The 17,797-nt window shown below is 45.5% G+C and overlaps 1 protein-coding gene across 1 annotated transcript in view; it reads left to right on the top strand.

The window, feature by feature from the left end:
- BANK1 (B cell scaffold protein with ankyrin repeats 1) overlaps nucleotides 1-17,797 on the top strand; it is a 2,434,538-nt gene that overhangs the window by 526,927 nt on the left and 1,889,814 nt on the right. The window lies entirely within an intron of this gene.

Below are 17,797 nucleotides of genomic sequence, written 5' to 3'. Positions count from 1 at the left end.
GGAACTGATAACTAAGAAGTTCCAAAGCAATAGAAAGGCAACAGTCCAGGTGACTCCAGGGGTGAGTCCATTCACGCTTCAAGAGCCCCAATCGCATGCAAACTTGGACAATATTTTTCCGAATGGCAAGCTTCTTTCATGCTGGAGAGAGTCAATGAAAGAGAGCATGGGATAGGTTGTAATTCAGTTTGAGAAAAGAGAGACGCTCCCCTTAATATGGAGCCTGGGACCTCTGGTATATGGCGACTCATCCATAATGATACTTTTTTCTCTGAATGGAGTCTTTACTTGATCCACAGGTGAGAGGGAGCCTGCCCGCACCGTGCCGGGCCATAGCTGAGGGCCAATGTCAATGTTTCATTGACTCCCCCACCCTCCTGACCGTCTGCCATGTGCCCGATGTGCGCTGTCCCACCAGCTGCTCGGCTTGTTCTCTAGCACTGGCTGCCGCCTGCTGCTGTGGCGATTTCTCGAGGCCAGGAGAACCACCGCCCCTTCCACCTCAGTGTAGTGGTGTTTTGGTGTTGTTTGTTGCCGAGTGAGAATGCTATACCGAAGGGGTAGGCCCATCTGTATTTTACCTGGTGGTCTCTTAGCGCTGCTGTAATTGGGCGGAACTGTTGTCTGCATACCAGAGTGGCTTGGGCCACATGCTGGAAGAGTGAGCACCTCGCGCCCTGGAATGTAACTATATCACTCACCCTGGCTTTCCTGAGAACCAGTTCTTTGGTTTTTAAGGAGCTAAGGGCCAGATGTATGAAGCCGTTTGCGATTCGCAAACGCCGGAATTCGCACAATTCCGGCGTTTGCGAATCACAAACTGTGTTTTGGTATGTATGTGCAAAACCACAAAATAAGGAATCGCAAAAATTGTGATTCCTTATTTTGCTCAAGCATTTAAGGAACCGCAATTTTGCGATTCCTTAAATGCTATGCATCAAGCATTTTTTTTTGTGAATCCACATTAAGAAATCGCAAATTACCACCAACTTGTAGTTGGCGGTAATTTGCGATTACTTTTACAAATGCACTTTTTGGAATTCGCTAAGGTGCCATGTGGCGCTCATTCATGCCCTTAGAGCATGTATGTGCGCCATATGCACACACATGTACGTTTCAGGGTTGCAGCAGGGTGACCTTTGGACACCCCTGCACCCTTGAAATTATTCTCAATTTGTGATTAGCAAATTGCGAATCGCAAATTGAGAATGACTTCACATTCCTTCCTATGGGCCTCCTGGCCCATAGAAATGAATGGGAAATTATTCCTTAATTGCGATTAGCAATTTGCTAATTGCAATTAAGGAATGTTAAGAAATCGCTAAAAAATAGCGAATTTCTAGATACATCCCAATTTGCAATTCCCGAATAGCGATTCCTTAAAAATAGCTATTTGAGAATAGCAAATGATGGGGATGATACATCTGCCCCAAAATTTGGCCAGGACATCTTTCGGCATCTGCCCTCTCCCTGCAGCTGTGGGCCTACCCTGTGCACTCGTTCTAATTCCACCTCCGAACTGCCGTCTCCCAGGACGCTGGCAAAGAGACCCACCATAAATGCATACAGGTCCGTCCCTTCGCTTCTTTCTGTAGGCCTCTCACTCTTATGTTGTCTCTCCGGGAGCGGTTTCCTAAGTCTTCACACTTTAGCAGGGCAGAATTCAGTTGGGCGGTCAGACTGGCCGTGCCTTTCTCCAGGGCCTGCATCCGACCTTCGATCTCCTGATATTTCACCTCAATGTCCCAGATACGGGTGCCCACTGAGTCCACGTCCGCCTGGAGTGCAATTAGTTTTGTTCCCATCTCTGCTCTAAAAGCTTTGCACGAGGCGCCAATGTCAGCCTTGATGTCTTCTCTGAGCTCCCTCTTGAACTCTTTCAGAGTCGCCAGCAGATCCTCCCAGGAAAGCGCCATCCCCACAGCCACAGGGTCTTCTCCTTCTTTCCCTGCCTCGGGCCCAGTCAGGGCAAAATATCTGGAGACTCTATTAGCTTGGGGTTTTTTTGGTGGCATAAGGGCGTGTGCCTTGGTACGCGCAATGCCGCCCCGACCAGCTTGTGACGATAGTCCGAGCGGGGTAGTCTGTGGTGTGGTGGCCTCATCTTCCTCGGTTCTAAGCCTCTGCTTGGATGGGGCCTCAAGTTATTATGGCTTAAGCATAGGTGGTTACTTCTTCAAGGGCCACAGCTATCATCTAGTTAGCAGTTTGAAATTAGTTAGCCACGGTCCCCGCAGCAGAGCATTGTAGGTAGGCGATTTCCCAGAATCACCCCCAGAAGATGGGCACGCCAGGTTTCTGGGGCCTCCCAGACGCCATCTTAACGTCTGGCAAGATCTGTCTTGTCTTCAGGGATAGCCCTCCATGGCTTTATTTTGCCACTGGGGCCCAGAGTGCAGATGTGGGGTAAGCCCAGGCTGTCCTCCCCCCTCCCTTGCCAATCAGCGCGCCCCCACCTGGCTCAAATGCTGTACGTTGAGTCGACCTCCCTTGCGACCCGGTTCAGTGAGGGGACACTGCTGTGCTCGCTGAGGTCTCGGATTGGCTGCTTCTCTGCCCAGGTCTTCGCTCTTCTGTCCCCAGGCTGGATCTCATGCTGTGCCCTTCTCTGTGCATTTGACCGTGGCAGCGGTGCAGCCGGTGCAGTCCGTGGTCGGCGGGCACCGCTGCCATCTTGGGTAGCCTTCCAAAGTGCTGGTGATCTGGGCCTGAGCTAGTAACTGACACTCCTGCAGCTGGAAAATGAACTTGTCCGCTTCTGTCCATCACTGTGTTTCACATTCTGGCCTCACACGTTGGTTTCGTGAGGTATTGTGTGCCAAGGAGACTGGATTTACAGGACCCTGGGCGGAGCCGGTCAGGATCACATCCTCAGGCCATGATGATTGACCATGCCCCGCCCCATGTTATTTTGTTCTCGCCAGGCCTTAGCACTTAGACAAAACATACTGATGCAGCTGTTGGTTGGGACAACGCACTTTGGCTTTATTGGAACACACAAATAGGTAGGACACACTTGGAGAGGGACCTTTACAGGGTGAAGAGCGAGACAGCACCTATGATGTAGATCTACTTTCTATTGGCTAAGGGATTGGGTTTGCTGACAAAGCCCAGAGATCTTCTAATATATAATAATACTGCTTCTTAGCAAGGGGAGGGTGATTAGGCTCTATTGTCTTTTAATTATGACATCTCCCTTCATGATATATGGACTAGCTGCTATGCTGACGGTATTTGTACTATGCATTTTACTGCTTATTGTTGCATGTATACTGCATGTTAGGGCACTTTAGTTCAAATAAATATTTTAAACTGTTTTGTGTGCCTGTCAGATCTTATTGTGGACAAGTACAAGAGAGTGAGTGAAAGGGTGTGTCTTGCTACCGAGATTCCTGAGAGATCTGGGAGTGTTGTGCTCTGGGGTGTCTAATCATTTGTTTCTCTGTGAGTGAGTAGGAAAGCAAATGAGACATTATAGCTAGTCGGTCCTGGGCTCATGGGTACGCAGGTGGTAGGATGACTCAGTCAATATGCACTAAGGTCCCATGATCCTACGCATAGTTCTGCTTTGGGGCAGAATCCCTGCAACATGGCGCTGCCAACGTTTGGTCTGGTACTTATTCATGAGATCCCTGAGTAGCGCTTGTGCTTGTCCATGATACTCTCTCACCGGTTCCCAGAGACGTCTGTGGTGGGGGGGGGGCTTAGTCTCCTATGTCGGTAGGGTATCCCTATTTCTATAATCTTACAAGCTTGAAGTTTAAAAAATTTGTGGACCCTGTTTTGCTTTGCCGTTTTACTAGTTGCTTTCTTTATAAACATGGCACAACCGTTCGCTATTGCAGCACATAACCGCGCTGCGGTTACAGCTTACTTAACTCAAAACGAAGTCCCCAATGCAAGGGTAAACATTATTTTCATGGTTGAGGCTGATTCCGCATACTGCTTTGAAGTGTTTTATTCTTGGGTTACATTTCTGGTAGTAGATGCGAATGATAATTTATTTCATGAAAATACACCCGCTGCTTCTCCAGCAGCATATCATCCTTATGCATTGAAGTTCCGTTGACATCATGGGAGCATACCATTTGGTTTAATGGCACCCTTCCTCACCCTGTTTCTTTTGTTCGAATAGGTCCCTTGTCTATCGATGGGACCACTTGGCCGGTTTTAGCTGGTTTTACACCACATCCAAATTATCTCAATGTGACTGTTTTAGAGCTACGTGTATTGTACACACCATTGGTTCATCGTCATAGACTTGTCATATAGTTTATTTCACTTGCCCTCAAGGCAGATCCGGCTGGAGCTGCTCCTCCACCACCAGAACATGGCAGCGGACTTGTGATTTGTCCTGTCATGATTAATTCCATAATGGCAAACGTCCTCAAAATCGTGATGACTTGCCGTTTTGGCTCGCACAAAAGTTTGAGAAACTTGAGGCGGTTTTTCCACATATGACTCTTATTGAAAAACACAGGATCCTTACAATAAGTATGCAGAGTCGTCTGATTCCTTCTTAGGCTGACTGCACCACCTGGGGGACGGTGTTTGCATCAGTGTATACACTGTAATTCGGCTCCCCCTTCATGAGTGTTCTGCCGAGCGTTCTAAAGAAGTTACAGGATGAGCACAGTGTTGGTCCAGCCTTGGATTTGGGGATGAAGTTAGTGGGAATGTTCCCTATTGATTCTGGCCAACATTAAAGGTGAGGCAGTTTGCTTACAAGTACGTCAATGCCTGGTTACGGTGGTGGAAGTGGTTCAGCAGCGACAGTTGTCGATTATTATTGCGGATGTGTATATGTCCTTAGTTCGCTATAGCTTTGGGATTCGACCATTTACACAGGCACAAAGTAAACCCTAAGCTGACAAGGAGAGTTGTCCAGTCTTTCCTGAAAAGGCTTGGTAAAAGAATCAGCGGCAGCAACAACAGAAGCCTGGTTCTCGTGCGGGTTTGCCTCCACCTGACGCTTCTGAACGCAGATTTGATTCCCGTGACCACTCAAAAATGAAGAAACCAGAGAGGTTCCAGGTTCCTGATCCTCGTTCTCTTCATTCTTTTCAGGACTAGCCGGATCAACAATTTGGCGGAGGGTATCAGGATTGTAGACAAGGCAAGTCTACGCAGGCAAGACGTGACCCGTAGCACACATTTGATGTAAAAGTCAAGCAGGAGGATCTACCTCAATATCGTGCCTCATTTCAGAAGAAAAAATTTGCTGCTTTGACAGCAAAGTATGCCTTAGACGGTGAGACCTCTCCTCCTCGACAAGAGTTGGGTGGTAACCCTCCTTGACAGCATGGAGGAGGTTACCATAATGCAGCAGACACTCCACGGGCATCTGGAGGCAAAAGCAACTTTTCTTACTGTCGAAACAGCCGAAACTCAAGTTGCTTCTCCTGATAGGCTTTATAAAGTAGGCCTCCACATTGAAGGTGATATTAAACACCCTGTTAAAGCAGTCTTTGGGAGAATCTCACATCTTCCTATGATATTTTATTGGCGGAGGTTGATTGGCCTCCCCCTTTTGTCCTTGCTTCCTCCAGAAGGGAGAATGTTATTCTACCCTGATGAGGATAAAATTGCTCATGCTTTAGAGTGGGCATTATCCCTGGCTCCAGCGTTATATATCGCAACCAGGCGGGTTGAGACAAGGATTCCCCAGTTCATGTGATTCCTTTGCGTTCTACACCACAGCCCCAACCGCAATATCCAATTAAACATGATGCTAGAGTGTCCAGAAAGGGACATTTTGAATCAATTGGAATATCAGGGTATGATTGAACCCTGTGTTTCGTCGATGAATTAGCCTCTTTTTCCGATATTGAAACCGGACAGTTCATATCGTATAGTTTTACACTACAGACATTTGAACAGTCATGTTTGTAGCTTTGCGGTTCAGAACACATATAGCTCTGTGTTAGTAAACAACATTGTTTTCAAAAAATATAAAACTACTTTGGATATTTCCAACAGCTTTTTAGCCATTCTTTGGCACCGGAAAGCTGTGATTTAACCACATTCAGTGCATTAGACAATCAGAGATGCTATGCAAGATTGCCTATGGGATATAAGAATAGCCCAGGTGTGTTTGCGGCAGGCATTGTTTCAATTTTACATGAGATTGACCCTATTGCCTTCTTGTATGTCGATGACATTTATTTAATGAATGATGAAATGACTCTAGATCTTATGTGCATGGATCGCATTGTCACACATTTTGCGAAGTTGGGCAACAAATGTAATTTTGCAAAATCACATATTGCCTTTCTGGTAGTACTTTTCCTTGGTTATGAACTCATTAACGAAGGCAGTGGGTTGGCCCCCCACTTTTTTGAGAAATGTGCTCAATTGCAGCCTCCTTCCCCCCTTTTTAATTTGGTAAGACTTACATTCCTGATAATACCCAGCGTATCAAACCGCTATATGCGTTAATACAACCCACTTTTTCGTCTTCCAGTTCACTTCCAGACACCAGTACTTAGGTATTTGCAGTCTGATTTGCTTACTACTCAATTCTTGTTAATGAGAGATAATGCAACTAATTTGGCCATGCAGTTTGTACCATGTACGTTAGGATTCACTAACGTGACTTTCAATGAAGGGGACACCATCCCCATTGCTTATAAATAGCATTTGTATACTCCATCTGAGATGTGTTTCTCTTCTACAGAAAAGATTTTGACAGCATTTTAGAAGGCAATTCTGAAAGAACGCTGTCTGTCTAAGGGCAAATACCTCTGCATGGTTTCCCTGGTGCCTGCTTTAGAAGCAGTCACAGAGGCTAGTGTCCTAAATTCTAAATCTCTGCATCCCCAGTGGATACAAAGGGCTAGTTCTTTGATGTAGACCAATGTCAATTTTATCTTTGACCCTTCTTTGCAAACACAGTAGTTTTTACAATAAGAACATGTTCATTCTCCTCCTTTATCATTGCTTCTTCTTGATCTTATTTACACTGATTGGTCTGCACAGCCGGGCCATTGGTTCTAAACATGCTCATTTTGGAGGCTGCGCAATTGTGGCAGGCACAATAGTAGATGGTGATTTCAAATTGTCCTTGGTGCACCCACAGTCCCTTGGGGATTGCACGGCATTATTGGCTGAGTTACGTGCTTTGGTTTTGGCTCTTGAGTTTGCTAATCCTGATGTATCTACACTTGTAGTGTGCGATTCATTTTACTATGTACAATCCTTCAATGATAATTTGTTCTTCTGGGCACCAAATAATTTTCGTGATTCTAAAGGCATCGCAATTAAGTATAAAATGCTTTGGGTCTGAGGAGCCGCTCTTAAGGAACGTTTGCCACTCACACATGTTATCTATACATTGGGCCATCAACGTGTGGGAGCACACACTGTTGGTAATTCACTGACTGATGAGGCAGCCAAATCTGCAGTTGCCACATGCTCAGTGACAGCAGTCACTAGGTCTGTGACTAAAATTGATGATGATATTTTGGCGGCTATTGCCGCTACGAGGGAGGAAACATGGTTTTCGAATGGTTTCCATTCTTGTTATACCTATCATTTACCAACCAATAAAATTTCATTTGTGACTATTCAATCCCTTGGGGATCGGCTGATTCCGAACAAGGACTTTCTTTAATAGTGGCTGCACATGAAGGCATTCTTTCTGCACATGCCGAAGTGACAGCAACTATTTCCCTTTTACAGCAACATTTTTTGTGGCGTGGTTTATACCAACAGGCATGTAAATATGTTCTTTCCTGTGACTTTAGTCAACAGATGTAACCTTCCACTGTTTCATGTCCAACTCATGCTCAACTCTACATTTCAAATCAGCCTTTTGGTTGCATTTATCTTGATTAGTGCGGTCCTTTAACATCTGATAATGCTTTTAAATATATCCTGGTGTCAGTGGATTCATGAACTAGGTTCCTTTGGGTTGGGCCCCAACGAAGTGCTGACACTCGAACTGTTACAAAAGATTTGTGTGTCTTTGTAGGGACATTTGCCTCTGGCACCTTCAATTTCGACCAAGGTCTGGCTTTTGCCTCTAAGGCTTACCGGAATGCGATGAAGTCTCTGGGGGTGCAGGTGCAATTCTCGTCCCCATATCGGCCTGAGGGCAATTTTGCTGTGGAGCGAATGAACAGTGACTTAAGCAATCTTTAACAGCGAGGGTATTAGGTACTGGTCGTGGCTGGTTGACTCATCTATTTGGAGTTCAACGTGCACTAGTTCAAGTTCAAGTTCAAAAATTTGTTTAGCGCACTACTCACCCAGAGGGTCTCAAGGCGCTTGAGGGAGGGAAGGGGGGTGCTTTACTTATCGAATATCCAAGTTTTTAGTTGTTTTCTGAAGGAGAGGTGGTTCTGTGTAAGGCGGAGGTCGGAGGGGAGAGAATTCCAGGTCTTGGCCGCTAAGTAGGAGAAGGATCTTCCCCCCATGGTGGATCTTTGGATGCGTGGAATAGCGGCGAGGGCTTGATTGGACGATCGTAGTTGGCGGGTGGGGGTGTAAAAGGACAGGCGCGTGTTGAGGCATTCGGGTCCTAGGTTGTAGAGGGCTTTGTGTGCGTGGGTGAGGAGACGGAACGTTATTCTCTTGTTGACGGGGAGCCAGTGGAGGTCTTTTAGGTGACCGGAAATGTGAGCCTGGCGGGGATGTCTAGGATGAGTCTGGCTGAGGCGTTCTGGATGCATTGGAGTTTTTTCTGTAGTTTGGCTGTCGTTCCGGCGTAAAGGGTGTTTCCGTAGTCCAGTCGGCTTGTGACCAGTGCATGGGTGATTGTCTTTCTTGTTTCGGTGGGGATCCAGCGGAAGATGTTTTTGAGCATACGTAGAATGTTGAAGCATGATGATGAGACGGAGTTGACTTGTCTGGTCATCGAGAGGGAGGAGTCCAGGATGAAGCCCAGGTTACGTGCGCGGTCCGTTGGTATGGGTGCGTTTCCCAGGGCCGGTGGCCACCATGAGTCGTCCCAGGCGGAGGGGGATGATCCTAAGATGAGGACTTCCGTTTTGTCCGAGTTCAGTTTTAAGCGGCTGTTCTTCATCCAATCGGCTACTTCTTTCATCCCTTCGTGTAGGTTGCTTTTGGCGGTGTTTGGGTCTTTGGTGAGGGAGAGGATTAGCTGGGTGTCGTCTGCATAGGAGATGATGTTGAGGTTGTGTTGGCGTGCTATGGATACGAGGGGACTCATGTATACGTTGAAGAGGGTAGGACTGAGTGATGATCCTTGTGGTATGCCGCAGATGACTTCGGTGGCCTCTGATCTGAAAGGGTTGAGGCGGACTCTCTGGGTTCTTCCGGCGAGGAACGAGATGATCCAGTCCAGTGCTTTTCCTTGTAATCTGACGTTGTTGAGGCGTTGTATAAGGGTGCTATGACAGACTGTGTCGAAGGCTGCGGAGAGGTCAAGTAGGATGAGGGCAGCTGTTTCTCCGTTGTCCAGTAGAGTTCGAATGTCGTCTGTTGCTGCGGTGAGGTCGGTCTCGGTGCTGTGTTTGGATCGGAAGCCGGACTGTGAAGTGTCGAGGGATTTGTTGGATTCGAGGAAGGTGGCAAGCTGGCTGTTGACGGCTTTCTCAATGACTTTGGCAGGGAATGGGAGGAGCGAAATGGGGCGGTAGTTCTTAAGTTCAGTGGGGTCTGCTATGGGTTTCTTCAAGAGGGCGCTGAGTTCAGCATGTTCCCAGCTTTCCGGGAAGGTAGCGGAGTTGAGGGAGCAGTTGATGACGTCTCGGAGATGGGGTGCGATAATGGAGTCTGCTTTGTTGAAAATGTGGTGAGGACAAGGGTCGGTTGGCGATCCTGAGAGGATGGAGTTCATCAGGCGGATGGTGTCTTCAGTGGTGATTGGGTTCCAGGTGCAAAGGTTGTTGGAGGGGGGTTTTGGTTCGGAGGAGGGTGGGGTGGACTGGTCTCCGAAGCTGTTATGTATGTCAGCGATTTTGTTGTGGAAGAACGAGGCTAGAGAGTCGCAGAGGTTTTGGGAGGGAGTGATGTCGTTGGTGCTGGCGGTGGGGTTGGTAAACTCTTTGACGATGTTGAATAGTTCCTTGCTGTTGTGGGTGTTGTTGTCGAGTCGATCCTTGAGAGCTGATTTCTTGGTGTATCGAATCAGTTGGTGGTGTTTGCGGGAGGCGTTCTTGAAGGTGGTCAGGTTGTCAGTGGTGGGTTTATTCGCCAGGCTTTCTTGAGGGTCCCACAGATCTTTTTGGATTTCTTAAGGTCATCATTGAACCAGGGGGCTTTTTTGCTACCTTGCTTGATTTGATGGTTTTTCAAGGGTGCTAATTCGTCAGCGCTGTGGGTGATCCATTGTGTGAGGTTGGTGGCTGCTTGGTTTGGGTCCGATGATTTGGCAGGAGGGTTTTGGTGAAGTGATGTGAGGAGCTGGTCGGGGGTAATTTTGTTCCAGTTTCTGCGGGGAATTGGTTGAGGGTGGTTGTGGGTCGTGGTCTTATTGTAGTTGAAGTGAATGCAGCTGTGGCCCGTCCAGTGAAGAGCTGTGGTGTGATTGAAGGAGATGTGCTTGCTGGAGGTGAAGATTGGGTCGAGCGCGTGCCCGGCATAGTGGGTGGGGGTGTCAACGAGTTGTTTGAGTTCAAGGTTGGAGAGGTTGTCTAGAAGGGTGGTGGTGTTGTTGTCGTTGTTCTTTTCCAGGTGGAAGTTGAGGTCACCCAGTAGGATGTAGTCCTCGGAGGGGCGGGCGTGTGGGCTGATGAAGTCAGTGATGTCTTCGCTGAATTGTGTGCGGGGTCCTGGTGGCCTGTAGATGAGGGTGCCTCTGAGTGTGGTCTTGGGGTCGGTGAGGACCTGGAAGTGAAGGTGTTCGGCAGATGCGAGGTTTTCGTCGGAACTGGTCGATCTAAACAATCTCCCACGAAGATCTCTGGGTGGGCAGACCCCATAAAATAACTCTTTGGCATTAAATGTTTGTGTCAGACCTTGATGGTTTGGACGTTGTGGCGGCTGCTGCAACATTTGACATAGATAACCATTGGCTATGTTACATGATCTAGAAAAGGCTCATGACACACTGGCGAAAAATCATGTACCCTCATTCACAGAAGCAGCGGGCTGATTCATGTTACTGGCTGACTTCCTAAAGTTGGAGATCTGGTTCAAGAGAAAGTGGAGAACAAAAAAGAATGTGGTCTTTCTTACCGTGCACCAGTCCGAGTCCTTGGATTGAAGGGTACCTGTACTGTGAGCTTACTTCCGCTGCCTGGTTGCAAGGAGATTTGATTTATTTCCATTGAGCATGTCAAGTTACACCATATGGCCGATACTCAATAGTATGCCTCCAAGCGTTCCCTGATGGGATGTTTCACTTCGTCCAATGACTTCTGTTTCCTTGACAACTCCCCAAAAACAGGAAGGGGAGATAGAGACTACAATTGATTTGTTGCCTGCTTTATCATCAACTTACACCACTGTGGCAAATGAGTATGCCTCTCCACCTGTTGAAATTATAGTTGACATTCCTGAAACTGCAATTCATTCTACTTCCAATGAGGAGCAGCCCCCATTATTTCATCTGGGTTCCAGTGGTTACTATATAGACAGAGATAACTTTTCTTCTGATTTATCTTTTTTGTCTTCCTCTGAGGCAGAGCCCCCAACACATGTTTGTGTTTTCATCTCCGGGTTTAAAAGAACTTACCTTGTTACCCCTTGGACATACATCTGGCTGGTGCTGACAATGGTGTTCCTTTTCATGTGGATTGGATTTCTGACAATGTTTTTCATGTTGGTTAATGGCCATTACTTACCTGAACACTCTGCTGTACACTTGGTTGATGGAGTTCTGGCACCTCATACTTCATCTCATAAGATTAAAAGAGATCAAGCTTTGGTAAAAATGTTGTTGTCCCCAATTATTGATGAGATTGGGTAGGATAACGTGCCATTCGATATCCATGGCCCAACCTAAACTTTACAAATTTCTTACTTATTCCGTGTTTCTTTAGGAGATGTGGTTTTGCTTGGAATACAGTCCGATGACTGGGATGTTAATCCTGTTTATTCATTGTTTTCTGATTTGAAATATTATACTGCTTTTGACACTGAAGATTTGTATTTAAATTCTGTAAATTATTCTGTTACCAACATTATCGCCCTCATTTCTTACACAAAATCAGTATTCAGAGACCAAATTTTAATTATACCCAGTGGGAGCATTGCCCAACACCATTACAGAGAAGCTCTAAGACCTAACGGAATAAATGTATGTATTTTACTGTTTACAATCTCTCAGACCCTGAGTCCTATTTTTATAAATTGATGATGTCAGCCCGCACCAAATTTATGCTGACCCATACTAAATTGGTCTATTCCTCGTCCTTCATAACTGAGTTGTCCATGAAGGGTTATGATTATTGGAAGGATGCAGTTGATTTAAAATCTATTTGGGGTACCAAAGATTGGCAAGTGCAAGGCACTGAATCTTTTCATTACATGTGCTTGATACCGTCCCAGCTACTTTTGAATCGGACGGTACAGCAGACTACTTGTTTTGGTTTAGCCACAGCTAAAAATCTAAACTCTCCCTCCTTTCCCATATAGGCTGTCTATGACACATGGCATTTACATACAAACAACTTGATTGAGGATTTAACTGTCATGTTTCAGATTGGTACTTTAAACTCTTCCAATATTGACCCTTTGGGTAGGTTATTGTGGCCAACGAGCTCTAATGAATGTCGATTATGCATTTTCAATACCAAGAAAGGGTTTACACAAAGTAGACCTGATCCTCGTTTTCCACATTCCCATACAGTTACCACATATTCTGTAGGTAAATTATGTCAACAATGGTTGTACACAATCCACATTGTTGTCTGTAAAACAACATATTTCCCTTTTATTAGGTGATATAGATCTTGCTGATTTTCTTTTAGGTCCATAGTCCCCTCGAGCAAAACGTTTTGTTTATGCAGCATATAATGAATTTTGAAAGCTATCGCAGAAGGAAGTTTTGGTGCGCCTGCGCCAAATTGAACAAAATTATTTAGAAAAGGTTCTTGAAAGTAGTCGATAACAGCATTAATACACTGTCTTCTCGTATATATACTTTGGATAATATTATCTCATCGGTCATTGAAATTGTGCAAAATGAAGTGTCGTTTTGTATCAAGGTCAAAATCAGTTACGTTCTGTTATGCAATTTGGTTGGACCTTGCAAACCGCACTGTTTTTACCGTTTAATTTGACAGATAAACAGAAACTGATGTCAATGAAAGACGCAACATATACAATATTACATATTGAAAAACTAGAACAGTTACCATTTTCTGTGGCAGAAACTGATTCAGCAGTGTGGCTAATACATGGGGTTATTTCATTGTATATCTCACTGTTCCAGCTTACGGCCTGCATGAAACATTATCCAGTGGGTAGATCTGACCCCCTTGGGAGTAGCTATATTCATGAATTATGGTTGTTGCCTGTCACATTTCGGTGTCAATGAGCAGATAAGGAGGTTTTCCTTACAGGGGAGGATTGTGATTCCATGGTAGGACACTCCCTGGTCTGTAAACAAGTGAAACTACACAGTGCCTGTAATGTTTCAGCCCCTAATTTGGCTTGTTTTTTAAAAGGGGCCCTGGTCCGAGCTATTATTACAGCTCTGACTTTGCATTCGAAGAGCAGTTATCTTATCATAAATACCCACAACTGCTGTGGTTTACGGCCAGGCATCCCGTATATAGTAACCATTTCGCAGCGTGTTACACGTTGCAGCAATGTCCTGTTTCCACCCCCACATCGCTGTGGCCTTCCAGTCCAACTTTAAAAACAGATTTCAATAAGCTAAGCAGACTGAAAGCGCTATTGTGGCTCTCACTTCAGCTCATGAGACCTTCGACTTGCAGGTGGCGAGAACCGCGAGTGAGATACATTCATTGCTAAACACAAATCTCCCACTCCATTTTGGAGAATGAGTTCACCAAATACTTAATGCATCTGATACAGTGGGCCATGCCCACTTTTTTAAACTGGTGGGATCCGGCCTCGTCACTCCTTTCAGACTATTTTTGAAGTAATACCGGCTTCTTTCCATACTATTTTTTCCAGTGCTGATTTGGGGCATACTTGTACTTCTACTGCTGCTCCGCAATGGCTGCTCAATCTGTGGAGCTGCCAAGCCCGGTCCAGTTGCAGTTGTACCGTGATCGGATGCGGCACCTTTTTGGTTAAATGCCATTAAGCGCTCTTAACATCGACTATTGGCTGACCTTCCGTTATGCCTACATTACCTGCGTGCAACCTGTGTTCCACTTCCTCCGGTGCCCTTTTCAATGGGCCCAGGATGTCTGCCTCTCCAATACGTCACACGCTGCCCTTGATTATGAACTGTTAATGGGTCGGTTGAAGGCCCATGACCAGGACTGTTCTGTGGGTAGGTGCCTGGTGTGCGATCCTATACTTGGACCTACAGCAGACTTGAGTACCTGTGCACTTGCACAGCACCTATTGGATCAAAGTTTCATAGAAGTTAACGCAGGTTGCCCAAGTATATTCCTGTCGGCTTCTGGATATGAGGAGCATGTGTGCTTGTTTGACTTACTTAATTGGATGGCTTACCTTTTTACTATGGAAGATTCAGACAACCTACAGGAGTTTATGGCATTCCACTTTTCTTGTGATATTTTTGTTTCTGAAGATTCTCTGTGAATGGATATAGTTTTGGGTACCCAGTTGACTGCTTTTTATATTTTTTCAATTTTCCGAGTGGCAAAAATATTCTAATTGGAATTTAAAGGGCTCTTTATCCTACCGCCAAGACGATTTGCCTCTGCTTACCTCTGAATATTGTTTCAGCCCAAAGCTAACAACCTGACCAAGGGGAGGGCGTCACATGGCCCATAGGGACATTGTCCTCTTTTCTAAGTTAGCATGAGTATTCTGCCGCTTGCCCGCTGCTTTGCACACATTACTACATGACTTTATTTTTGCAATAATTTCTATGGCTGTTTTCACATTAGAACTCATTGCTATGTTAACTCTCTGCAGGTTCCGGCGATTTTGGCTGAACATTGTAAGCAAGGTCGAACAACAATGCCCCTTGTTATTTTGTTCTGGCCAGGCATTAGCACTTAGACAAAACATACCGATGCAGCTGTTGTTTGGGACAACGTACTTTACTTTTATTGGTATACACAAATAGGTAGGACACTCTTGGAGAAGGACCTTTCCAGGGAGGAGAGTGAGACAACACATATGATGTAGATCTACTCTCTATAGGCTTAGGTATAGGGGCTGCTGACAAAGCCCAGAGATCTTCTATTATATAATAATACTGCTTCTTAGCAAGGGGAGGGAGGTGAGGCTTTAATGTCTTTTTATGTTGACATCTCCCATCATGATATAAGGACTAGCTTCTATGCTGACGGTATTTGTACTATGCATTTTCCTGCTTGTTGTGGCATGTATACTGCATATTAGGGCACATTAGTTCAAATAAATCTTTTAAACTGTTTTGTCTCTCTGTCAGATCTTATTGTGAACAAGTACAAGAGAGTGAGTAAAAGGGTGTGTTTTGCTACCGCGATTTCTGAGAGATCTGAGAGTGTTATGTTCTGGGGTGTATAATCATTAGGTTCTCTGATAGTGAATATGAGAGCAAGTGAGACACTTTAGCTAGTCGGTCATGGGTACTCGGGTGGTAGGATGACTCAGTCCCTATGCACTAAGGTCCCATGATCCTACGCATAGTTCAGTTTTTGGGCAGAATCTCAGCAACATTATATATCGAACGATGAAACGTCTCACCGTTTGCAGTTCAGAGTGGAGTGGTTTCTAAAACAAAATGGCGGGCAAGAGTCTGATGTGGAGCAACGCGCCGGCCATAACAAATGAAAAAAAGCACTCACCGTCACACAAAAGCTGCATATTCCATATACGGTGACCTTCATACCTTGAAGGACTCGATTCCCAAGCAGAAACATGACCTTGAGTCCACGAGGTGGCCGACACTTCATCCAAGCCACTGCGGAGCTCCCATAGCAAGTGGCCATCTTCTCTGGCGTCAAGCCACACCCCTTCATACACAATTACTAACACATACAAACACTTTTCCTACAAAAGATGAAAGCTTACCTCCTTGTATTTTCACGATAAGTCTTATTAACATAGTGAATGTACATGTAATAGAGTTGTTCAATTTATTTTACTTTTGCCTGAACCATTGAAGTAGGGAGGGAAGGGGGAGGGAGGGAAAGGAGGAAGGAAGGAAGGAAGGAAGGAAGGAAGGAAGGAAGGAAGGAAGGAAAGAAGGAAGGAAGGAAGGAAGGAAGGAAGGAAGGAAGGAAGGAATTAATTACAGGCTGGATTGTATTTATGCAGGAAGGAACCCTTTTTGCGCAGAAACAACCCCTGGAGGCACTTTCCTCTTTTTACATGTTCGGCATTCAAGGAAATAATGAGGAGAAATAAAGATATTTCTTCTCATTATGGCTCACTGTGGAAGGCGTAGAATGTTGACGCATTCCCAGATTTACAAGCTTTAGTAAATATGGAATGTGCCAAAATCCATGGATGGATGTATGAGAACGCACATGCTTCACCCATGAAATTTTACCAAGTTGAAAAGTAATCTAATGCATCGCACATCACTAGCAGCTGCATTGCATTACTTCCTTTACAAAACCATGCAAAGCCATGCAAACCATTTCCTAATAAGGATTTGTATTGCCCTGTGTCGCCTTGGCTCCGCAGTTTTATGACTGACTTTTCTCTGAATCTGACCATGAGTTGCCAAATTAAATCCCACTATATTTAGCAAAATAAAAGTGTATTGTTTTTACTTTCACTTTTGTTTCCTCAGTTTATTTTTCATTGTTTTACGTTCCCTCAGAAGAAATATGAAGAACACATATAGCGACATGTTTCCACAGGTTTGTTCCGACTTCGATCATAAAACTGTTTGAACGCCCTTTGGCTTGGTGTCAGAGGTTTCTACTACTCTTTTACCATGGCTGCTAGTTATAATCACCTGTGCCGGGCCTGGGATGCTTCACCTTCTCAGTGAAATGGTTGTATTGGATTTTATCTCTGTTCATTTGTTTTTTTATAGTGATCACTCCATGGAGCAGGAAGGTGAACATAATTCATTTGAGGGGGCTTTGTTTACACTCTATACCATGCGTACTCACAAACTTTCTCTCGGGGGCCAAATTTAGAGTGTGATTTGTGGCCGAGGGCCGTACCTGTGGGGGCGGGGTCAGTGAGGGCGGGCTAGAGTAAAATAAATTGTGACCATGAGGTTGAACATAGGCCCCTGCAGAGGATGCATTAGTCCACTGAGCCACCAGACACAACATACACATACATGTCTGTCTGTCTGTCTCTGTGTGTGTGTGTCTGTCTCTGTCTGTCTCTGTGTCTCTGTCTCTGTCTTTTTGTGTGTCTAAGTCTGTGTGTCTCTGTCTGTGTGTCTCTGTCTGTGTGTCACTGTCTGTGTGTCTCTGCCTCTCTCTGTCTGGGTGTCTCTGCCTATGTGTCTCTATCTGTGTGTCTCTATCTGTGTGTGTCTCTGTCTCTGTGTGTCTCGGTCTGTGTGGGCATCTCTGTCTTTTTGTTTGCGTCTCTGTGTGTTCTTCTCTGTCTGTGTGTGTGTGTCTCTGTCTCTGTGTGTGCGCCTCTGTCTCCGTGTGTGCGTCTCTGACTCTGTGTGTGCGTCTGTCTCTGTGTGTGCATCTATGTCTCTGTGTGAGCGTCTCTGTCTCTGTGTGTGCATCTCTGTCTCTGTGGCTCTGTGTATGCGTCTCTGTCTCTGTGTTTGCGTCTCTGTCTCTGTGTGTGCGTCTGTCTCTGTGTG

This window comes from Lissotriton helveticus, chromosome 2_1, assembly GCF_964261635.1.
Source record: "Lissotriton helveticus chromosome 2_1, aLisHel1.1, whole genome shotgun sequence".
NCBI classification, from domain to species: Eukaryota; Metazoa; Chordata; class Amphibia; order Caudata; family Salamandridae; genus Lissotriton; species Lissotriton helveticus.
The sequence above is the reverse complement of the archived record's forward strand: the minus strand, read 5'-3'. Positions and strand labels throughout refer to the sequence as shown.